The sequence below is a fragment of the Coptis chinensis genome, chromosome 5 (genome assembly GCF_015680905.1).
Source record: "Coptis chinensis isolate HL-2020 chromosome 5, ASM1568090v1, whole genome shotgun sequence".
Taxonomy (NCBI): domain Eukaryota; kingdom Viridiplantae; phylum Streptophyta; class Magnoliopsida; order Ranunculales; family Ranunculaceae; genus Coptis; species Coptis chinensis.
The window spans coordinates 85,693,979-85,705,821 of record NC_141460.1 but is presented as its reverse complement, the minus strand read 5'-3'; the positions used below and the strand labels follow the sequence as shown (position 1 = coordinate 85,705,821).

At 36.2% G+C, this 11,843-nt stretch overlaps 1 long non-coding RNA gene across 11 annotated transcripts; it reads left to right on the top strand.

Annotated features, from left to right (window-relative positions):
* The first annotated feature begins 803 nt into the window (after window positions 1-803).
* LOC147499597 (uncharacterized) lies at window positions 804-10,294 on the top strand. 11 transcript variants are annotated; one of them, XR_015195942.1, is made up of 5 exons: window positions 804-1,057; window positions 1,138-1,469; window positions 2,017-2,810; window positions 2,919-2,978; window positions 3,093-3,335. It is a non-coding gene; the product is annotated as an uncharacterized LOC147499597 (long non-coding RNA). The 11 variants fall into 11 exon arrangements; XR_015195939.1 differs by lacking the exons at window positions 804-1,057; window positions 1,138-1,469 and adding exons at window positions 5,432-5,560; window positions 10,191-10,294 and having other exon boundaries at window positions 1,479-2,045; window positions 2,919-2,969; window positions 3,093-3,201; XR_015195948.1 differs by lacking the exon at window positions 2,017-2,810 and having other exon boundaries at window positions 2,919-2,969.
* Window positions 10,295-11,843: the final 1,549 nt, after the last annotated feature.

The window sequence follows — 11,843 nt, the reverse complement described above, 5'->3', positions numbered from 1 at the left end:
TGAGTGTTTCACATCCATAAAAAAATTAGCTTTGAATTCATTTTATATATATATAGTCCTTCTCTAAAAAGTTACTACACCTAAAATAAGTAAGAAAACTTTACCTATAAAATGAATTCAAAGCTAATTTTTTGTGGATGTGAAACACTTACCATAAAGATCATCCCCACAAAATTTTAGTTAATTTGGAAATCTCTAACATAGATAAAAATTATTGTCATCTTTAAAAATAAATCTAACGGTCTAGAAATGTTGAGTTTTTACAATAATTTTTTGCTAATGTTAGAGGTTTTCAAATGAGCTGAAATTTTATGGAGATAATCTTTACAGTAAGTATATCATATCCACAAAACATTAATTTATTTTATAGGTGAAGTTTTACCTACATACTTATTTTAAGTTAACTTAAGTAGCTACTTATTTGGATATATATATATATTTTGTTTTTTTTTTAATTTTTTAAGAAATGAACCAATCCATCATAAGAAGTTTTTAAAAAAAATCTACGATATATATAGTGTTTTTTTTTAAAAAAAAATTACGATATACAATTTTTTTTTTAAAAATAATTTTTTAATATATATACGTAGAAATTATTTATTTTTTTATTTTTTTTAATTTCTTATGATGGATTGGTTCATTTCTAAAAAAATTAAAAAATATATTTGGTTCATTTCTACGAACGATATATATATATATATATATATATATATATCAACTTAACAAAACAGCTCGTATAAATCGAGGATCACCGTGCTGCCACGTTGGATTAGGAATTAATCAAATGTCTTAATTGTGAAAACCCTTCGTGTGAAAACCCTTGATTATCACTTTTTCTTAATTATGGTAATATAACGAACAAAAAACATTTCCCTCTCCTCTCTATTGAACTCCACAATAATTGTTCTCTCTTCCTCTTCCCCACCCCCACACACACACATAGATGCATACAATGGAAGAAACTTCTCCAATCTTTTTCCCAAATGGCATCTCTCTCTATCTAACTCATGCCCTAACGCCAGTGAATCAGTTGCTAATAAAAAGGTGAAGGAAAATGGTAATCAGAAATTAAACCCCAACATCAGTTTATGTTTTTCTTTCCCCTGATTAGCTCTTTTTCTTTTTGTCTCTCTTTAGAATTGTAATGTTCAACATTATAATCTATCTTCATAATCAACATATGTCGCCAATGGGTAAGACTTCTCTTATCATTATTGATCTAGAAATTGGGCCATCCTTGCACTTTTTTTTGCTGTATATTATAATTGTTATTCATTTTTAGTTACTTTTTATTTGAAAAATTAAGCACTCAACACTCTGTCTTGAACTTACTTACTTTATGATGTTGTATGCTTGGTATTTAAGTTCGTCATTTGTTTGCAGTTAATTCGATTTGAAGCACTCTGCGGATTTTCCCCATTGTGTGTATCCCTCGAAGAAGTTTATCTTTATCCAGTTTATATTTTTTGGTGAGTTCGGTTTCACTCTCGAACTTCTTCTTCTGGCTCGAATCCGGTATTATTCGAATGAATTTGGTCTATTGGATTGATTTAGATCTGTTTCTGATTTTGTTCCACTCTTTAATCAAATGAAACACAAATATTTAATTTTTTAGAATATCGTGAGATTGTGTGTGTGTGTTTGTATAGTATGCTAATCATGTCTCTCCATACATTATTTTGTGCCTTGGTTTTCATGTTTGTCGTATATGCTTAGCAAATCCTTAATATGTTGGTTTTTCATAACTCCGTCTCCAATCTCTACCAAGTTATTCTGAAGCAGTGAGGTTTGTAGGATTTTGTTCAAAAATTTTATAATCTACTTTGTATATGTTGTAATCTTTGTAGTATCTACGAGCATTCAACACAATCTTTTTCATGTATTAATTGTGTAGTTGTATTGGTTTGAAATTGAAGCCAATTTGGCGCTTGATATATCATTTTTTGTGTATGTTTGCAATATAGATTTATTTATTGTGATTAAGTTTAAGAAGTATGGATTTTTATGCAATTACAGGAATACAAATTGATTGGCGACTCATATTTGTAAGTTACCTCTATTTAAACTGATTTGTTTGCAATCAAGTTCTTGGGTTTTGTTGCATTTGGAATTTTAGAAATGTGGATAAGGAAGTTTGTGATTCAAAAAGTTGGAGCGGCTGATTCATAATTGTGTTGTCCAAGAAATTAGAGTGGCTGATTTCAAATCACAACAAACTCTAATAGAGGTATTATGATTCAAAATATTGTTGTACAACTCGGTTTCCTGACTCGCGGCTGGGATTCGATTTTAGGGGGCATAAATCAAGGGTCACCATGCCGCCACCTTGGATTAGAAATTAATTAAATGTCTTAATTGTGAAAACCCTTCGTGTGCAAACCCTTGGTTATCACTTTCGTCATTAAGGCAAAATGTGAGTCAATAAATTATCACGATTAGAATTAAAGTGTTTATTTCCCTTAATAAAGTTTATTAATTATTATTGTTATCCCAAGATCCAAAACGCTTCGTCTCCTCACTCCTAACCACTCTTCCTCTTCTTCAACGGTCTCATCTCTCGAATCAACATTAGTTTGTCTCTCTATAATCCTGCTAATGTACTGTTCTTTTTCTTCATCGTTATCGTTTTTAGTTCTGAAGCCCTCCTCTTTCAGGTAATTTTCTTTTTTACTTTCATTGGTTTATTGACCAACGAACTAATAATGGCAGAAAATTGGAAATGTCAATGATACTCAAATGGATTCATTTTTGTCGATTGGCGCTACTCTTTTGCATGCTCTATTCAAATAATTGGAATGTGGTAACATTAGGTGATTTGGTGGAACGAATTTTTTTATTTGTTGCTATTTTTTTTTTTTTTTTTTAATATGGCGTGTTGATGATTTTCACTGATCAAGTTTTTATTGCTCTGTGTTTAGAAAGGAAGGAACAAAAGAAAAGAATTATGGAACCTCTTTTGGGAAATCTCGGTGAGTCCGGTATGTTTTAAAGTCACACATATATTGATCTTTGTTTTCCGCTGCTAATTTGTACGTGCTATAAAACTATTTCTTTAGCTATTAATTCTAAATTAATTTGATAATTGTTGATAGGAATACGTTCTACCGAAGTTTAGCTTCTCCATCAAATTTCCTTTGTTGGATAGTTTATTTGTTAGTCTTGCATTTCCTGATGGCCAAGTTCATCCTCCAATAAGCTATTGTAAGCGTTCCGGAATCACTACCTCGAAACATCTATTTTCCACTCTACACTTTTATGGTTTAGTTACTATACAAATGATTGTAATGTTTGAATAATAGAGATATAATATGGATGGTCAACACACAATTTGATGATACCAGAGATTAACCAGCCCCATCCCCTCTTTTTAGATGTTTGTTTATAATGTGGTTTTCCCTCACCTATTTCATTTTAAAGCTTCATGAGCTTAAGAAATTTTAGAGGTGCTTACGATAAAATGTTATATCTATTATTTGTTTGAATATGTTCTTATACTGTTTGAACTTTGAATGCTCTCCTTCATTCTATGTTTTCTTGGTCTGTAGTAGTCCTTTGGTTGCAATCTACCACTTTCCAACGCAATATCTAATAAACGTTCTAACACAAACAGCTCAATTTCCTGATTCAGCTGCTGGGATTCGATTTCAGAGGGTATAAATCGAGGGTCACAATTGCCTCCACGTGAGATTATGGCAATAAATAAAATTCTTAAATGTGGAAACCCTTTGTGTCCAACCCTTAACCCCTTTTATTCTCCGAGATTAGAATTTAATTGGACTTAAGTGAAAAACTTTGAAACCTTTTGGGTTCTCCCTCCACCTCTTAGTGCTTCTACCACAGTGCGATTATAAATTAATTTAGAAAAACAAACCTATGGCTCTCCTTTCATTCCATCTCCCCACCTTCTTAATAAAGAAAAGAAAAAAAAGCAATTTGCTTTCGTACTGAAATCGAGAGTCACAATTCGCTGTGGTGCCTAACACAAGCTTAAAAATTAATTGCGACTCTTAATTTTGAAAACCTTCGCAATAGAGAAACCCATTGGTTTTCCAATTGTTCTCTCTTCCATATGATTTAGAAATTAATTATTGAAAACCTTTCAAAAATTCGAAGAAACCTCCCTTCCGTTTTCAATACAAAGTAAGCACCACAGAATAAACACCAAACGTTAATTCTATATTAACTAGTAAAGCAAAAAAGTAATAAGAATGCAAATAAAACTTATCACTGAGGATTGTGCTCGGCACAATTTCCTTAAGACGAAAAAAACGCCGGCCGGGTAACGTGGCCGTAAAACTTTAAGCGCACGCTCCCGTGATACACGATTGGAAGGGTCAATCGCCAGCAAATGACAACCACTGGAACTCTCAGTACTCCAGACATGGTTTTTGGGAAGAGAAATCAGATCTATTTTTTCATGTTTTGAAAAACGGGAAAACGTTTTGGTTTATAGAAACTTGAAGTCGCAACTGCGCAACTGAAGGCAAGAATCACGCACGCACTATCCTAGGGCAAGAAAAGCGTGATTTGGTTTGAAATAGCTGTTTTGACACCAACAAAAAGAGAAAGAGAGATTTGCAAGAACAAGCCCAGTCCATGAAGCCCAATTGGGTGGATTTGCCCCCACCCCCCCCCCCTGCGCGCGACGTGTGTGGGCACACGACGCACTAAGGTTTTCTGGAGCTCCCACCTCCTGAGATCCCCCAAACCAAGGTGGCCTTGTGTGCGCGCGAGCACATCCTTATATCTCTCTACACTATCCTTCCATAAGGACACAAAGCAATATAAACTCAAGTGACTTAAGTTTAGTAACCAATGTGGGACTAAAGCCCCCCACATTAGAGAGTAGTAGAGACATAAGGTCATGGGTTCAAACCCATGAGGACACAATTTCATTCAAGATTCCAACAAATTCTTGGCAAAGAAGTTTGTGAAAAATCCAATTTCCGGTCTTTCTATCTTGCTTCACCGATCTGATCAATTTTATAGGTAATAACGAACGCCTCTAAGTTTCTTCTTCTTCCTACTCAAATTGTCTTTATAAAAGGATGAAAATTATGCTTTGATTCTGTTTTGTAAGGTTTTCCATCTCCTTTCTTTTGTAGAACGAATTCAGTTGTTTATTCATACTTAATGAAGAATTCTTTTGTAAGCTTCCTCCTCAAATTTCTTATTTAAATTATTCTCCTATAACCATCTATTTAACGGATGGAACAATCTTTGAATGACCAGGTTAACCAATGGTTTTCTTCTTTTCAACTTGACTTCTTATGCTTAATCACTTTAAAGATTTCGTTTGTGCATTTTAAATTGATCCTTGAGAGTTGGAATCAAGATTTTGAATTAATACACATTTAGCTACACCCGTCAGGTCCTTTGACAGTCATTGTTCAAGGACATTCATGTATGGTATGTATTTAATTTTATTCAGGTCATTTCCATCCTATCACTTTGTCCATGTTTTATTCCTGTATAGATTATCATGGAACAACAAATGGTGGCTGAATTTCATTGGGCAAGGGGAGAACGATTTTGATATCGAATTGCGGATAATGCTCAGGTACATATGCTCTTCATACTATGTTAACCTAAAAAAAATTAGTTTGAAATCATATTTTGTCATTTGAATTAATAGAATATCTTAGTTGATTTAGCACGAAGAAATTGCGGAGGGTGCTCCTGTAATTTAGAAATATTGTTTATCTTCCATTGATCATAGATTTAGTCATTTGAATTTATGAAACTTTTTTAGTAGGCATTTCTGTAGATTTCAACTATCTCAATGAAAGCAGTAACTTCCCTATCCAAACATTATGTGGTCTCCATAAAGATCGAACTTTCTAATAGTTTTATGATATACAATTTGGAATTCTCCTTTTCCTCAACTGATATTTCTATTAGTTTTTCACTGTACACAACAAAGAATTGTAGATTAAGCGTGTTGCCTATAAAATCATTCACCTGAAGTGTACATATATCTGGAATTGGTTTAAAGTAGATAGTGATTTGGTAGTACCCTCTACTCTCAACCACTCGTTGCAGACCACGTGTCCAGACTACAAGCAGGTCGTGCATACGACCTAAGGTCAGGTCATCCAAACAACCTAGGAAACGTAACCGCTGCAAGCTAGTCAACAGCATCATTAATGACAGATCATTACTTCGTAACGGAAGGAGTAAAAGCAATCATCAAGACAACGCTAAAGGGGGATCTACGCCTATAAAAGGAGGCATCTTCTCCATACTCGAGGGGGTCACATTCTCTCCATCTCCAACTCAATCACTTAAAATGAACTATGTCTGACTTGATTCCAGTTCATCAGAGAACTGGATACGTAAGCAACTCAGAGCACCGACCTGAGTTCAGTCAAACATCTTATACAAACCCTATTCTCCGAGATTGTAAGGTCATGACTAAAGTGTACCTCTACATTGGCGCCATATGCCGATTCGTTTTCTTGAGAAAAAGCATTCACACTATTTTCAAGCCTACGAAACTTGGTAAAACCACAAGGGAAGAACAATCAACATTCTTCCATTCAACTATCAATGGCAGCAAGCAAAAAGTCAACGTTCTAAGAGATAAGTCTACATTCAACTATTCTTCATTTATACTAATCTTTAATATTTGGATTAGTTTAGATAATCTGTGCACACTTATATGTTGCAAGATATACTTCTTACTTACATATCACTTGCAGTCGATCAACTACCAACTCGAGGGCTGCAACTACCACCATGTCACACGTTCCTTTACGGCGAATCGATGACAATACAGATCCAGGAATCCAACTTACAGGTTGCTCATTACCAGGTGCACTAAGGTGTTGGTTCAACCAATCTCAAATAGAAATTTCATAGCATGTCAATCTATGAACCTATATCAATGAGGAAAAGCGCACACCAGCACACAGAGCTATATCAAAACCTCAACCAGATCTCATGCAAAGACCTCCTCTAGGTCGTCCTCAGCCAAGTTGTCCTCATCCAGGTCGTTCTCAGCCAGGTCGTCCATCAAGTACCACCTAACAGCGTGCACGCCACCGAGATCTTTTCGAATTGGGGTCGCACACGTGATTCTGACAATTGTAGCCAAAGTTATGGCCAAAATACCAAAACGCATCCCGCTAAGTTGTCCTCATCTAGGTCGTCCATCAGATCTAGTGGCAGCGTGCGCGCCGCCGAGATCTTTCCGAATTGGGGTCGCACGCGTGATTCTAACAACTGTAGCCAAAGTTATGGCCAAAATACCAAAACGTATCCAAACTTATTCCAATTCCTCCACCAGGTCGTCCTCAGATCAACACAACCACCATGGAAGCACAACTACAAGCTCTGGTAGATCAAGTCAAGTTCCTCCAAGAATCATTCACCACGCTCCAACAAAAGAACCAAGCTATGCGCGAGCAAACCACTTCCAACACCAACAACATGACTCCAGACGCCATCGACAACAATGCGGTCACAACCCTCACTACAACCACTAATCAACGCCTTGACGATCTCACCCAACGACTGGACAAAAAAGGCGAAAAATCCAACACAACCCAAATCATTCAGAAGATGCTCCAATCATACAAGGTGTCACCATTCACCATAGAAGTCAGGGACAAGCAGCCTCCCACTGACAACCATAGTATCATCAATGTGCAATCTGACAACTTAGCATCATCTGACTCAGACCCTCCTGCATCACTCAGCTTAAGTCATTCTCAAGTCAGGTCATCCTCAGATCAGCTCATCTTTAGATCAGCTCATTATCTGATCAGGTCATCCTCAGGTCAGGTCGTCAAAACGGAAGCTCACTCCCTTGCAGTTTATTGCAAGCCAATCAAGCTGGGGGCTAGACATAGCCATCTCCGAACTGGGACAAGTTATTGGCATCTAAACATGTCAGCCAAGCTCCGACACTAGGGCTAAACAACATTAACACCCACAAAGAGCTGCTTCTACTACGAACTGGGGGTTAGCGATAAGCACATCAGCTCAAGGCTAACGATCAATCATAGTAATGCCCCAAAAAAGCTTACTAATCAGCTAACTCAAATGGCATCTACAACAACAATAGCGCCCCCAAAAGGTTAGCTATCAACCAATCAGCTTGACGCCTTGCTAAGGATCAAGTTCAAACCACGCACTACGATGTCAGATCGCAATCAAGGACGCTTAATGGGAAACAACCATAGTGACGCCCCCAAAAGGCTAGCAATCAACCATAGTGACGCCCCTAAAAGGCTAGCTACCAACCATAGTGATGCCCCCAAAAGGTTAGCTACCAACCATAGTAACGCCCCCAAAAGGCTAACTATCAACCATAGTGACGCCCCCAAAAGGCTAGCTACCAACCATAGTGACACCCCCAAAAGGCTAACTATCAACTATAGTGACGCCCCCAAAAGGCTAGCTATCAACCATAGTGCCGCCCCCAAAAGACTAAACTATCAACAAAAACGCCCTCAAAAAGCGTACAATCAACTTAACACCAATGCCAGGGTTAAGTTTGATTCAACTGTAATTACCACTCAAAAGCTAATTATCAATCAAAACCAATCTACGAACTATGATCTACGCACTACGAGCTATGACATACGATTTATGATCTACGTATTACAAGCTACAATCTGCTCACTACGACGTAGGACCTACCACATCAACTCCCAACAAAGCTCTAAGCAACAAATGACATCCAGCCTACAAACACAAAAAAGTAAGACACACGGTCTCCTTTATTATCTTTCTTTACACCACTATTCTACAAACATTGATATAAAGAAAGGGGGCTATGTCAGTTGCCTCCACTCTCAACCACTCGTGGCAGACCACGTGTCCAGACTACAAGCAGGTTGTGCATACCTAAGGTCAGGTCATCCAAATAACCTAGGAAACGTAACCGCTACAAACTAGTCAACAATATCATTAATGACAGATCATTACTTCGTAACGGAAGGAGTAAAAGCAATCATCAAGACAGCGCAAAAGGGGGATCTATGCCTATAAAAGGAGGTGTCTTCTCCATTCTCGAGGGGGGGGGGGTCACATTCTTTCCATCTCCAACTCAATCACTCAAAATGAACTACGTCTGACTTGATTCCAGTTCATCAGAGAACTGGATACGTAGGCAACTCAGAGCACCGACCTGAGTTCAGTCAAACATCTTATATAAACCCTATTCTCTAAGATTGTAAGGTCATGACTAAAGTGTACCTCCTAGATACGTAGGCAACTCAGAGCACCGACCTGAGTTCAGTCAAACATCTTATACAAACCCTATTCTCTAAGATTGTAAGGTCATGACTAAAGTGTACCTCTATATGATTCAAATAAATGACTACTATATTTAGTATAGATTGCTTCATGCTACCTTTTTGGCTTTGTGATTTTCTTTGTTTTTGTATTTCTACTTTAAATGGGTATTCTATCAGCATTATCATATACTTTTGGTTTGCTAATGTTTGCTTTGCTCAACATACTTCGGTTAAATAATGTGAAATTGTAATGGCACTTAGCACTTACTCAAACTTATGTCAGAATTGAAGGTATGCTCTTTTGTTTTACGTATATTTTATAATGTAATCTTGAAACTGATCATGTAGAAGAAGTAGTTAATGTGGATTTTCTTTATTGATGTACTTCTAGAGTGAGAAAATTGTATCTAAGGTCAGTTTGTAGCAACCACAACATTTTAGGCATAATTGGGGACGAAAAGAAATGTCTTCTCATTCTTGCTTAAATATGCATTGTGCGTTGGTTTTAGGTGTTGTTTGTAGTTACTCTTCGTTTATGACGATTATTATTTTCCTATTTCATTCAAATGACATAAATTCTTTGCAAGCACTTTTTATTTGTGTTTCATTTAGGGCATTGGTGAAATGCATAGGCTCTCATAAATTTTGTGTTGCATCTTTGGATGAGTTCTTATCATTATCCAAGTAGTGACTAAATTGATTGATATTTGATGGTCTAGATGCGCTGAAAGAGATTAAGCAATTAATTAGAGCTCTTAATTGTGAAAATAAACAGCAAACCCTTTGTTCTCAATCATTCTCAATATTCTCATTGATTACTACGTTTTGTTTCATTTTATTGGGATCCATTACATGCAGTGGCACTGTTTTTCCAATTGCCTATCTTTTTTCATGGAGTGAATTAATGTTTGACCCAACCAAGGGTTTATCTTTTGAACTTAGCAGTTTTAGTTGAACTTTAAGCACTTCCGAAATAAGCAGAACTGGCGGTTCAAAGGCAAAATCAATTCCTTAAACTATAGCTCAATGATTGCAATTGGAACTGGGCAAATGGATGCTAGGGCTTTAAGGATATTATGGAAAAGAACTATGGTTTTATTTTTTTTCTTATTCTATAGTATATACAAGACTGGGTTTGTATATACAATTGACCTGCATCAAGACAACCAATATTCAATTAGGTAGTACAAATGCTATGGAGGGGTTACTATAGGAAAAACAATGTAGAGACTAACTTCATCTATTGTGGTAGTAGATCTAAAAGAGTTCAAAAGGTTTAGAAGTTGGCATGACAACAACTTAGATTAGCATGAAATAAACTATAGCGAAGTCAGATTACAAGAGAGCTATACAAGTTAGAATGAGTTAAGAAAAATGTCTTTGCCTCCTTGGCCTACCATCAACTCCAAGCTTATGTAAGTGCATTGATAGCAAAAATTGAAAGCATTTAGTTCTCTTATCTATTTAGAAAAGTAAGCATAGCAACTATCCTACTTCCTAAGTCATGTAATTTGAATGAAAATGTATTGTTGTTCAGCATACCTCGATTTCAGGAAATTTTTCATGTAATAGTAAAAGTGGTGCTAAGAGTAAAATGTACTTGAGATTACAAAGTTAATATAAGTTGGAATATCCATAAATCCTATTTGTTTAAAGAATGACAATTGTATTCTTATTCTATCTTTAGTATATAACTTCAAAAGGATTTTGGAATTTATCCAAAAACAAATATCCAAAGTATTTTAGAATTTAGAGGCATCCCATTCATGTGTTCCATGTGTCCGCTTGCTTTTGTTGAGAATTTCGTTTGGTCGAGACTTCCCTTCATTATTAGTTACCATAGAAAGTTACGATATGCTTATTCTTCAGGAATACATTAATTCACTATAGGAATGAATGTGTAATTTTATATAACACTATCGAGAATGCCTCTTTATGAAATCCGTGCCGAAAGCATAGGCATTAGCTAGTATATAAACAAGCTGTTGAGAATGGTGTAATATGTAGGTGGTAATGTGTGCAATTGTGTATATATATAATAGCAACCATGTCGTTTCCAATTTGGGTTATCAGTTGATGTCCATGGATTTCGTTTGGTTATCTGAATTGGATTTATTCAGAAAGACCAAACTTGGAAGTGGGTCGGAAAAGAATATTTGATGTCCAAATGAGAGCATGTCCAATCCAAAGTTTTCAAAACCAAGCCCAAACCCAACTTGGAAAGTAACTAACAAAACAATTTAAAACCAAATAAGTAGAAAGAGATTCTGATGGTGGTTGTGATGGTAGTGGTGGTGAACATTGGCCTTGTTGGTTAGTGATGACAGAGACTTTGCTTTAATTAACCTTCCAATGTTTTATTGATTTCCCTTGGCCCCTGCGGACTTGGGAACATCATTACGTAGCAAAGCAGTTGCAACTTACCGAGCTGATGAGTCAAAAAAGAATATTGATCAATGTAAATATGCCAGAGACATTAATTAAAAGATCAGGTGACTTGGCTTTCTCTGCTTTAATGGGCAGTTGAAATCACAGCAATAAAGCAACTCACTCAATATCGGGATACTAGGGTGTGGGCGTGCCTTCCTGCACAGATAA